This window comes from Hyperolius riggenbachi, chromosome 12 (assembly GCF_040937935.1).
Source record: "Hyperolius riggenbachi isolate aHypRig1 chromosome 12, aHypRig1.pri, whole genome shotgun sequence".
Lineage (NCBI taxonomy): Eukaryota > Metazoa > Chordata > Amphibia > Anura > Hyperoliidae > Hyperolius > Hyperolius riggenbachi.
Genome location: NC_090657.1, coordinates 34,913,250 through 34,926,171, shown reverse-complemented (window position 1 = coordinate 34,926,171; position 12,922 = coordinate 34,913,250). Strand labels below are relative to the sequence as shown.

Genomic DNA, 12,922 nt, shown 5'->3' with positions numbered 1-12,922 from the left:
GTGCCAAACAGTTGCATGCTGGGGGTTCTTTTTATCTATAATATATTCCTCCTCTTCCATTTATTTCCCTGCCTAGCTGCTTATCTGAAACACGATCCTCTGCTCACTTGTGTTTACAAGCAAGGCTGAGGTGACTCAGCGATTGGAGGAGAAAAGAAAAAAGTAAAGAGCAGAAATGACATCAGGATTTAGCCTAAACTGTGGGCAAAATACATGGTTCCCACCAGGAACAGAATTATCTTTATTTACTATATAACATTCACTGAAATTAAAACATGGACAGTACAATACATGAGTTGTGTAAGTAGATCAAGTATTTACCTACTTATATGTGTGTTTTTTTTCCCCTGGCATAGTATGGCTAATCCTCCTGCTTTAGGCTGCTTTCACAGTGGGACATTACAGGCACACCTTAGAGCAGCCTTTAACACAGCCCAACTCACAGTAGTGAAAAATCAATGGGCTGTTCTCAGTGCCCACGTTGCGTTACAGTATGTTCAATGAAAGTGCAGCATGCTGTACGTTATACGCGGTTTTAGCCGCGTTAGACTGCTTGCACATGCTCAGTAATGTGTATTGTGAGTAGCCACATGGCTAATTAATATTCACTGCACTGTGTCGACGTTACTGGTGGGACCACATGATGCAAAGTGTTCCGATCACGTGGTCTCCACAGTCTTTTGCGCATGCGCCGTTTTCATTCTATCAGTATAAGATGAAAACGGAGCACCAAGAGACGCATAACGCGTCTCTATGTAGCGTCCAACTTTAGCACCACCATGCATTGCGTTAGGGGAACGTTATGCGACCTTAACGTCCCCTGCAACGCAACGTCCCACTGTGTAAGAGCCCTTAAAGTACACCTGAACTGAGAGCGATATGGAGGCTGCAATATTTATTTCCTTTTACATATTACATAATACTAGTTGCCCAGCTTCCCTGCTAATCTGTTTGGCTGCAGTAGTGTCTGAAACAAGCATGAAGCTAATCTAGTCAGACTTCAGTCAGAAACACCTGATTGGCATGCTTGTTCAAGGTCTATGGCTATTATCTATTAGAGGCAGAGGAGCAGCAGCGCAGCCAGGCAATGTGTATTGTTTAAAAGGAAATAAATATGGCAGCCTCCATATCCCTCTCAGAAGGCCGTTTTTAGGCATAGACAAACCAGACAGATGCCTGGGGCATCTCATCATGCCCTGGCCAGCTACACCCCTAGCTACGTATACTGCTAAAAATTCCTAAGCAAAAGATGTATTTTTCGAATTCAAACCCCGCTGGTCCTTTAGAACTTCTACATATTAACATTTGGAATTAAGAAATATATCAACTTAACCACTTGCCGACCGCGCACTCATACCGCGCGTCGGCAAAGTGGCAGCTGCAGGACCAGCGACGCAGTATTGCGTCGCCAGCTGGAGGCTGATTAATCAGGAAGCAGCCGCTCGCGCGAGCGGCTGCTTCCTGTCAATTCATGGCGGGGCGGCTCGCAGGCTAAATGTAAACACAAGCGGAAATAATCTGCTTTGTTTACATTGTACGGCGTTGCTGCGCAGCAGCGCCGTAAGGCAGATCGGCGATCCCCGGCCAATCAGCGGCCGGGGATCGCCGCCATGTGACAGGGGACGTCCTGTCACTGGCTGCACAGGTAGGGTTGCCACCCAGCCGGTATCTGGGCGGCCCTACCGTAAATTTCACTAAAAAGCCGGCGCCGGAATAAAAGTTTCACCGGCACGTTATCTGCCGGAAAATTAGCCCCAGGCTCCCTGCTGCTGAGTAACTTGGAGACAGATCTCCCTCCTCTCTTATTGGATTGGCTGGCCAGTCGCTGCCAGCCAATAACCAGTGAGGATGCTCAGGGAAGGAGGAGGAGCCTAGCAGACTGAGCGAGAGTCTGTGAGCCTTCCCTGAGCAGCGTGAGTGAGTCCTGAATTGTCTTCCAGGCATGTTGCAGCAGCGGCTGCCCAGCTCAGCCACAGCACAGGCTCTCTCAGTCTGTGTGGAGAGAAAGAAACAGACATAGGTAGGGAGCAGTCAGAGCCAGCACATGATTACTGTGCTTCTTGTGTGAGCTGGAATGTGCAGGAAAGGACAGGCCTGCTACCGCTATCATGTCTGTGGTGTGTGCAGTACGATGAGCCAGCCCAGCCCCCCAGGCAGCAGCCAGTAATGATAAGAGTGGAGAGAGCTTCAGCAGTCCACTGTTCACAGCTGAAGTGCTGTGTTAGGAAGAAGGTACCAGAGTCAGAGTGACAGTTTCACACACACAGTATGTCTCTCTCTTCACCCCTTTCTCTCCTCTCTCTCTTCACCCCCCCTCTCTCTCTCTCTCTCTTCATCCCCTCACTCTCTTTACCCCTTTCTCTCTCTTCACCCCCCTCTCTTTCACCCCCTTCTCTCTTTCTCCCCCCTCTCTTCACCACCATACCTCTCTCTCTTTCTTCACACCCCTCTCTCTGTTTCTTCAGCCCCCCCCCCCTCTCTCTCTCTCCCCCCCCCCCTCTCTCTCTCCTTACCCCGTTCCCCCAACCTTCTATCAGCACCTATCCCCCCTTCCAGACTTTTAAGGTGGCCATACTTCAGGCAACTTGGTGGCCAATTGACCATCCAATTCGATTATTATAATCGAATTGGATGAAAATCGGTGCCACAAAGTGCATGCACGACAGACAAAGCGACCAATTTGGGGGGTAAAATAGGTTGTATCATTGATCACACATGCTGCAAGATATCAGGCCGAAATTGTTTGGTGAGGTGTACGGCGGCCGATTTCAGAATGAAAGACGAAACCCCTACCGCTGCCGGCGTAATGTAGTGTGCATTTATACATTACCTGTCCTCTAGCAGCCTTCCGTGCCGTGTCCGTCCATCTCTCCGGGTTCTAACACCCACATCCACGCTGGCGGTGCATAGGCGAAGGCTGCTACAGGACAGGTAATGTATAAATGCACACAAGGTGGGGGGGGGGAGGGTCACATTTATACATTGGGGGCGGAGCAGACACGGCAGGCTCAGCTGATTCCCTGAAGATTTCATGCTGAAATCGGACAGGGAATCGGCCTGCAGTGTATGGGCAGCTACACCTAGAGACAAATTTATCTCTAATCAGATTCGATTAAAGATAAATTTGTCTCTGTCGAATCTGCTCATAATCTGCTGATGTATGGCTACCTTTAAAGTGCCCATAAATGATACAATTCTGTGGCTGATCATTTCTGTGGTAATCAGGCAGAAATGATCAGTCATACCCATTAATGGCCAAATTCCTGCTAGCCAATTCGATGGGATCGATACGAAAATAGGTCGATTCCAATAATCTGATCGACTTGGCTACAAGTTATTTGGTCATTGATGGGGCAGGACCAGTTACATCCGATCGATTACTGCAGTGATTGGAAATGATCTATCGGTCGTGGAATTGTATAATTGATGGTCACCTGTAAAGTGTACCTGTAGGAAAAAAGTGCCCCAAGGGAGAACTTACCTTGGGAGGGAAAAGCCTCTGGATGTTAAAGAGGCTTCCCCCATCCTCCGCACTAGAGGGGATCCAGCACTGTGACCCCCCCAAGATCTCCTTGTTGGAATGTGTACTAGTTGCCTACCGCTCAGGTTCAGGCAGCAATAGCCAAGCCTGATTGGGTCCAATCTGCTTTGCAGGAGCCTCATGCCTGCGCAGTAGAGCAGACCTGATCGAGCCCGGCTATTTTCGCTAGAGCCCAAGTGGAAAGCTGCTACTGCGCGCAGCGGCAACGGGGTCTCAACACTGTTTCAGGCTGGCTGAGGAGGATGGAGGAAGCCTCATTTAGGATTCAGCGGCTTCCCTTTCCCGATTTAAGTACCGACCAGGGGCAATTTTTAACATTACCTTTGTTCTTTAAACTACTGGTATGAACATTTGTATTTATTTTTGTAATTTTTCTTGTGCTATTTTTGAAAAAGGGACGTAACTAACTCCTCCCACTTTTAGGCCACGCCCAGGCCACACCCCAAAGCCGGTATTTCCTCAGTCAAAAGGTGGCAACCCTATGCACAGGACGGATAGCGTCCTGTGCAGCCCGGAACACCAGGGGGGCCAGGTAGGAGAGGGAGGGGGGGGGGATTTCGCCGCGGAGGGGGGCTTTGAGGTGCCCCCCCCGCAACACTGGCAGGCAGGAGCGATCAGACCCCCCCAGCACATCATCCCCATAGTGGGGGAAAAAGGGGGGCGATCTGATCGCTCTGGATGCACCCTGATCTGTGCTGGGGGCTGTAGAGCCCACCCAGCACAGATCACAAATAACAGCGCTGGTCCTTAAGGGGGGGTAAAGGGTGGGAGTTACTGTAAGGTGGCGGGGGAAGCGATGAACTTATGTGATGCTTCAAACGGCCCCGCGCCGGTACAAAACTATCCTCCGGTCTTCGGCGTGGCTCACTTGTAATTGCCATTGGCAGGTTTTGGTGCTCCATATCAATTGCTATGTATAGAGTGCTTGGGGGGCCCCATTGTAAAACTTGCATCAGGGCCCACCACAACTCCTTAGCTACGCCACTGGAGACAGTATAGTAACAGAGGCTGGGCATTATATGCAGAACCAGCCTCTGTGTGCTAATAGGATTATTAAAACCCACCTCGGGTTCTCTTTAAGCCTGGTACACACCATGCAACTTCCCAGGGCCGGCCCGCTCATGAGGCGGGGTGAAACTTTTGCCTCAGGCGGCAAACTTCTAGGGTCGGCACCCCAGTGGTGACTGTCCATCAGCCCATGCATGCAGAAGGGGAGTTTGTGGGGTCATCCCAGCAGGACATGTTTGCGGAGGGGGAGGATGATGATGATGACAGGGTGAAGAACAGAGACTGGGTGGCAGATCCTGGGGATGTCATCAGCTCTGAGGAGGAGGAGGATGCGGCTGCGGGCCTTGCTAGAAGGATCAGCATCGCAGACATGGGTAGGATCAGAAGTGGTCGTGGTATACAGGCCACACAGCGTGCTGATACGGAGAGTTCTGCCAGTGCCACCAGCCGCACCAAGAAACCCCCCTCCCCCAACCACCACAGGGAGACCAGCGGCAGCAGCACCTTCGAGCCGAAGGGCAAACTTCACCTCCCCAATTTGGAATTTTTTCACACTGCCATATGTGGATTGAAAGTATGCCACCTGCAACCAGTGCCGCCAGCAGCTCAGCAGAGGGAAGGACCCCTCTGCGTACGGCTCCACCTCTCTGGTGACCCATCTGGCAGGGAAACACTTTCATGAGCATGAGGAGTTCATGAAGTTGAAGGAAGCTGGCAGTGGCAGACCCGCCACCACTGCGAAGCCGTCGGCAGCAGCCACCCGCCCTCCTCCACCTCCTCCAGCAGCACCAGCAGGAGTGCGTCAGAAACGCACTGCTCCTCCTCCCTCTGCAACTCCTGCCGCCGACACTGAGGCCTGCTCTGGCAGCCAGTCCTCAGTGGCCTCCTCTGCTCCCTCCAGTGATTCCCGTGCCAGCAAAAGGCCTCGCCAGACCCTGCCCAGCAACACCTTCCAGGGGGTGGTCAGGGTTCTGCCTCCCAGCAGCCGTCGCGTGCGTCAGCTGAACGGCTTGCTGGCACGGGCCATGTGCTCCCAACTCCTGCCTTATTCCCTTGTGCAGGAGGGGAGCGACATGCGTGCGCTCCTGATGTGTGCAGCCCCCGATATGCCAATCCCCAGCCGACATTTTTTCGCATGCATAACCATCCCTGCACTTCACCGCTCTGTGATGGGCAATGTCGGGAGAGGGCTGGATCACGCGGTGGATCAACGGGTCCACGTCACCATGGACTCGTGGAGCAGCCGGTTTGGGACAGGCCGCTATCTGTCCTTCACCGCGCATTGGGTCAGCTTGGTGGAAGGGGGTGAGGAGGGGGGAGCAGCATCAGGCACTGTTAGAGCAGCAGCAGCAGCAACAACGCAGTGGGTGGTTCCACCATGCAGGGTCAGCGGAATTGCAGCAGGTTCCTCTGATCCGCTTCCATCCTCCGGCACACCAGCCCAAACCCCCCCGCCTCAGCAGCAGCGTGAAGCCCCGCCACTGCCAAGCACTGCTGGAATTGGTCAGCCTGGGGAAGACCAAACTGATGGCGAACCATGTCCTGGCCAAACTCCGAGAGCAGGAGAGGAATTGGCTGACCCCCAGAGGCCTCAGAGTCGGAGAGGTGGTGTCCGACAATGGGGCAAACCTGGTTGCTGCAATCAGCAGGGGAGACCTGACCCACATCCCCTGCCTGGCGCACGTCCTGAACCTGGTAGTCCAAAAGTTCCTGCGGACCTACCAGGGGATGGACTGACTCCTGGAGGCGGCAAGGAAGGTTGTGCGTCCTTTCCGGCACTCGGCTGCAGCCGTAGCGAGCCTGGAAGAGGTGTAGAAGGAGCTGCACCTGCCACAGCACCGGCTCATGATCGATGTTCCAACTCGCTGGAACTCCACCCTGGTGATGTTGGAGCATCTGGTTGAACAGAGGCAGGCTGTCAGCCAGTACGTTGCACGAGCAACAGTGGCCGCCATCACTGCAACTGGGCGTGCCGCCACCAACCTCCCGTCCATCATCTACACGGAGGACTGGGAGCACATGCAGCAGGTGTGCTCAGTGCTGGCACCCTTCCTGCAGGCCACCAACATGGTAAGCAGGGACCATGCAATGGTGTGCGAGTGGGTCCCCATGGTGTGTGTGCTGGACAGGGCCCTGTATGCACTGCTGGAAGAGGGAGTGGCAGCCTTGGACCAGCATGAGCTGCAGGCAGCTTCACAGGCCACCTCTGAGGAGGAGGGCTTGGAGTCAGGCCCGGCCCTAGACTTTTTGCCGCCTGAGGCAAAATTCAAAAAAATCGCCGCCCCTCCCCCCCCAAGCCGTGTGTGTGTGGGGGGCCGCCCGAGCTGGAGGGGATAGCGGGCAGGAAGGGGGTATTGGGCCTAGCGGCGGGGAGGGGGGTCGGACCCCCCCCTCCCTCGCCTGGGTCCCCCGTCCTCCGCTCCCCTCCAGCTTTAGAAGTGAGGTCGCTGGCTGCAGCTATATTGTAAGAGGCAACGGGCGGGGATCACTCACCTCTTCCTCGTTCCAGCCCGAGCCTGCGCTCCACTGACGTCACTTCCTGCGGCGTAGCAGGAAGTGACGTCAGTGGAGCGCAGGCTCGGGCTGGAACGAGGAAGAGGTGAGTCCTCCCCGCCCGTTGCCTCTTACAATATAGCTGCAGCCAGCGACCTCACTTCTAAAGCTGGAGGGGAGCGGAGGACGGGGGACCCAGGCGAGGGAGGGGGGGGTCCGACCCCCCTCCCCGCCGCTAGGCCCAATACCCCCTTCCTGCCCGCTATCCCCTCCAGCTCGGGCGGCCCCCCACACACACAGACGGGCGGCTGCCGCCCCTCCAGAAGTGCCGCCTGAGGCAAAAGTTTCACCCCGCCTCATGGGCGGGCCGGCCCTGCTTGGAGTTGGTGGAGGTCCCTGACCTTGCTGCTGATGAGGGGGAGCAGCAGAGCGCAGCTGGAGTGGTGCGGGGTGGAGAGAGGATGAGGTGGAGGAGGCAGAGGATGAGGAGGACAGCACTGTCGGCTCTGGGGCTGCCGATGATGTGCCAGCAGACGTGGCCAGACTCTTCCCAATGGCAGCTCACATGCTGAAGTGCCTGTGCAGGGACCCAAGGGTCATCCAGATGAAGCAGAGGGAGGACATCTGGATCTGCATGATGCTGGACCCACGACTGAAGTGGAAGCTCAGCCAGTTCCTGCCTGCAGGAGGAGACCGTGCGCAACAAATGAGGGATTTGCAGCTGTCCCTTGTTGAGCGCTTGGAGGAAGCCTTCCCTCAGCCATCCACCCCCACTGTCCAGCCAGCACAGAGGCAGAAGCAGGTGCCTGCATCCACCAGCAGCAAGCGCATGCGCACCACAGACCTGCTGTCTCTGACCAACGAGCTCTACATGAGTGTAGAGCTGCCAGGGACTAGAGAGGAGGTGCTTGCAGCAGCATCCTTCACAAGTCACAGACAGCACTTGACCCGCATGGTGGCTGACTACATGGGGTCCTTCAGCGGGCTTGACAGCGTTGCCCCTGTTGATCCCATGGAGTATTGGGTCAAGCACCTGCCGATCTGGAGCGAGCTTGCGCAGTACGCCCTGGAAGTGCTCTCCTGCCCCCCTTCCAGCGTACTGTCAGAGCGTTGCTTCAGTGCAGCCGGTGAAGTCGTCACTGAGAAGCGATCTCGTCTGTCTCACAAGTCTGTGGACAGACTGACGTTTCTCAAAATGAACCAGGCTTGGGTGGAAGGCGAATTCCTGGCCTCTGTTGTTGGCGAGAGGGGGACATGAAGTGGCACACACACATTACACCTGCTGCTGCTGCTGCTGTATTTCTTCCTGCTGTCTGTGTCTCCACTGCCAGGGAACACATTAAAAGGTGCTGCTGTCCATGCGCCACCAGCTATTTACGCTCAAAAATAGCTGCATTTCTGAAAAAAAATGTAATAATTTTGTGTATTATTTTAGAGGTGTCCGGGTTGAAAAGTGTACTGTCCCAATTGTGTATTGGACACAATGTGGGCTTCACGACCGCTGTCTGAAATCTCATGGTGTTTATTTACGGCCCTGGTACCACCGCTAGGACCCAGGGCCTATTATGTCTCGCTGCCTGCCCTCCTGCCTGCTGCCTGCTGCCAGTCTAACACACACTCATCCTCCTCACGCTGCCTGCTGCTGTATTTCCTCCTGCTGTCTGTATGTTTCCACTGCCAGGGAACACATAACAAGGTGCATCTGCCCATGCGACACCAGCTATTTACGCTCAAAAATAGCTGCATTATTTTGAAAAAAAATATTATTTTAGAGGTGTCCGGGTTGAAAACTGTGCTGTCCCAATTGTGTATTGGACACAATGTGGGCTTCACGACCGCTGTCTGGAACCTCATGGTGTTTATTTACGGCCCTGGTACCACCGCTAGGAACCAGGGCCTATTATGTCTCGCTGCCTGCCCTCCTGCTGCCTGCTGCCAGTCTGCCACACACTCATCCTCCTCACGCTGCCTACTGTTGTATTTCCTCCTGCTGTCTGTGTCTCCACTGCCAGGGAACACATTACAAGGGGCTGCTGCCCATGCACCACCAGCTATTTATGCTCAAAAATAGCTGCATTATTTTGAATTTTTTTTTAAATTATTTTAGAGGTGTCCGGGTTGAAAACTGTGCTATCCCAATTGTGTATTGGACACAATGTGGGCTTCACGACCGCTGTCTGTAACCTCATGATGTTTATTTACAGCCCTGGTACCACCGCTAGAAACCAGGGCCTATTATGTCAGTCACACCACACTGCCTGACACACACTACTCCTCCTCCTGTAGCTGCATTGAGCTTCTGCTGTCTGTGTGCTGCTACCACTGCCAGGGAGAACAGAAGAAGAACTATTTTCTGCTGCCACCCACTCTCCTATCAGCTATTACCACACTACAATAGCTGCAACTACTTCCTCCTCCTGCTGATGTCTGTGTTTTACCACCGCCAGGGTACACAGAAAAAAGGCGCTGTGGCTTGCAATGTGCCACTACCTATTATGCCATCAACACAAATATAACTAAGGTGTTATTAAAATAAAATATTTCCACAAATGAAGTAAAAAAATATTACAAAAGAAAGGAAAACCAAGACACATAATATAATGATAGAGAAGAAGAAGAAGAAGAAGGAGAAGGAGAAGGAGAAGAAGGAGAAGGAGAAGAAGATATAGAAGAAGAAGACAAAGAAGAAGAAGATATAGAAGAAGAAGAAGAAGATATAGAAGAAGAAGAAGACAAAGAAGAAGAAGATATAGAAGAGGAAGATGAAGAAGAAGAAGATATAGAAGAAGAAGAAGATATAGAAGAAGAAGAAGAAGATATAGAAGAAGAAGAAGAACATATAGAAGAAGAAGATATAGAAGAAGAAAAAGATAATTGAAGAAAATACAAGAAGTAGAAGATGAAGAAGATTTGAGTAGAAGAAGATATAGAAGAAGAAGAAAAAAGAAGAAGATATAGAAGAAGAAGAAGAAGACGACATAAATGAAGACTTCCAACTTACAACCATTTTGGACACACTTTTCATGCAAACACTTTTCATGAAGTTAATTTACTATTTTTGATACCTTTTTTATAACTACTACATCACCACATAATCACTTGATGTTTTTCTTCATAAAATAGGTGGTTTCATGCATCATTGACCTCCAATACAAGTTTTAAAAGCTATTTAAGGCCAGCTCGAATATTTTACTCGAATACAGACTCGGATAGTGACGTTGGATATCCGAGTTCGAATCGGGTATTCGATTAACTCGAATATCGAACTTCGAGTGAATTCGGATAGTTTACTATCCGAATTCGACCAAACTCGAATAGGATAATGAGGTATCCGATCAACACTGGTAAAAGCTGTTATAACTGGAAAAGGATGTTGTACTTAGAATGAATATCACTTGGGGGTTGAATAAAACTGATAATGCTGTGAGCACAGAAAAGACATTCGTGGTTATTTCATTATAAATGTGATGTTATATATATATATGTTACCTATTTTTTTTTTTAAAAATTTAATGTTCAGAGTGTGGGAAATGTTTTTAAAAAATTATGTGGGATCCCCCTCCTGAGCCTCTTTAACCCCTTGTCCCCCATGCAGGCTAGGATAGCCAGAATGCGGAGCCCCGGCCAAGTGGGGCTTCGCACCCTGAGCTATACCAGCCCGTATGGTCCATGGTATGGGGGGCTCCGGGGGAGAGGGGCGGCCAAGTCTCCCCATCTCCCATGGAGCCCTTGTCCAATCCATGGACAAGGGGCTCTTCCCCACCTTCGGTGCCCCAGGAGGAGGTGGGGGCGACGACTCCTTGAAGGGGGGGGGGGGTTCATGGTGGCATCTAGAAGTCCCCTTTAAGAAGGGGACCCTCAGATGCCCACCCCCCTCACAGGAGAAATAAGTATAGGGGTACAAAGTACCCCTTACCCATTTTCACAAAGGGTTAAATGAAATAAAATCACAACAATGAGAAAAGTCCTTTAATAATCTTAATTAACCAGAAATACTTACCTGTACCTTTATAAAAATGTTCCCATGTCAATATCTTCTATCTTGCGACCTTCTTAGTTATTTTGATGAAAGATCTCCGCGCATCCGATGCCACACACCGCCGCTCACCACCACAGGTTTTCTCTCCTGGTGTGACAAAATGGCTAGAGGTGCTCCTGCAAGAGCCTATAGGCACAAATGTCCTAGCACTCTAGACTCCACCCTCCATGGACCTACAAACACCCACCGAACTGCACTGCAAGTGGGCAAACTGTCCCAGCTGTCGCTTCTCCCTTACTTCCCTTGCCTGTCATAGCTACAGGTGCCCCTTAGTATTAGGTAGTCAAAGGTATCCTCAGTATTAAGTAGCTAGTGGTGCCCCCAAGTATTAGGTAGCCAGAGGTACCCTCAGTATTAAGTAGCTTGAGGAGCCCCGACTGAAGGGAGATCTCGTCAGTGGAATGCAGAGAGCTGGGAGAGTAACCTCTCATTTACGCTCTGCTCAGGACACTGTATAGGGAAGGAGGGAGGGGGGCGCTCAGGGAGGGGAGTGAGACACCTTTCCATTATCAGGCGCCTGTAGGCACATGCCTACAGTGCCTTATGCTAAATCCGTCCCTGACTAACATTGTATTTAGTGAGCACCCAGTCTCCAGGTATCAAGTTGTGGCTTCCACTCACTGAGCCTGGATCTGGATCGGAACCAAAAACAAGCTTGTGCTCCGATGTTAGTTATGCAACAGAGCCATGTACTCACACAGATAATTATACATCACAGCAATCTGATGGGAGACATAAAGACTGGTTTTAGGTGGTCCTCCAAATGGTATTTCATAAGGACTATCTCTATTTCTCTTCATGATTAGAGTTATTCTGAGGCCATAGAGCACTACAGGTAGAATGGTTGGCCGAGGCTTTGATGCCCTCTTCTTTCTTCTCCTGTAATATGCCTGGTATACACACAGCATCAGATGGACAGGTTGAATCGATAATTTTCAACAGATCTGATTCCTTATTTTTCTGATCGATTTTCCGATCACTTCTGTACAAAATCGATCAGAAAGACGATCGGAAATCAGATCAGACCTGCCAGAAATCATCGATACAACCTGTCAATCTGACGGGAAATTTAAATTGCATGGTGTGTACCAGGCATTAGTTTGGCCAGCCTATTCTTAATCAACCCAATTGATTCTCTTAAGGGGCCCATACATCTAACGATTTTCCCGCCGATATACAGCAGATTCGATCACTGTGATCGAATCTGCTGTGAAATCGTTGCACAAACGCTGACAGAACGATCGATTTCCGTCGATCCGTCCGTGCGGAAGATTTTGCTCGATCGCGGCGGGTCGGGAGTGCGCCGATAGCGGCGTTCGAATGCCCAACGACCAACGCTAGCTGCAATATATTACCTGCGCCGCCGACGCGTATCCCCAGTCTCTGCTGTCTTCTTCTCTGCGCTGGGCTCAGAGTCCGGCTGGCTTCACTGAACTTCCTGTCCCAGCAGGAAGTTTAAACAGTAGAGCGCCCTCTACTGTTTAAACTTCCCCGGCAGGAAGTTCAGTGAAGCCAGCCGTACCGGAGACCAGGGTGGGGAAGAATACAGTGGAGACCGGGGGACTCGCCGGCAGAGCAGGTAATGTATGCGGGGGGGGGGGGGGGGGGGCGCGTCAGCTCCACAGATTGTGATCGGTTTCATGCTGAAATTGATTCACAATCTGTTTGCAGTAAAGGCAGCCATACGATCCCTCTCTGATCAGATTCGATCAGAGAGGGATCTATCTGTTGGTCGATCTGATGGCAAATCGACCAGTGTATGGCTACCTTTAACTGTTCCTGAGCTCTGCAGGTGGTAAGGTGTTTGTTTAACCCCAAGGCTTTGGCAAGTTAATTGCATG

The 12,922-nt window shown here is 51.5% G+C and overlaps 1 protein-coding gene across 2 annotated transcripts in view; it reads left to right on the top strand.

Moving 5' to 3' along the window:
• Positions 1-1,873: 1,873 nt before the first annotated feature.
• Positions 1,874-12,922, top strand: part of LOC137541855 (keratin, type I cytoskeletal 19-like) — a 46,802-nt gene continuing 35,753 nt past the window's right edge. Inside the window, exon 1 of one of the 2 annotated variants that reach the window (XM_068263396.1) lies at positions 1,874-1,913. The gene's annotated coding sequence lies outside the window, so the exon portion shown is untranslated. Of the gene's footprint in view, positions 1,914-1,939; positions 2,021-12,922 lie in introns of those variants that run through there. The other variant, XM_068263397.1, reaches the window with a different exon arrangement.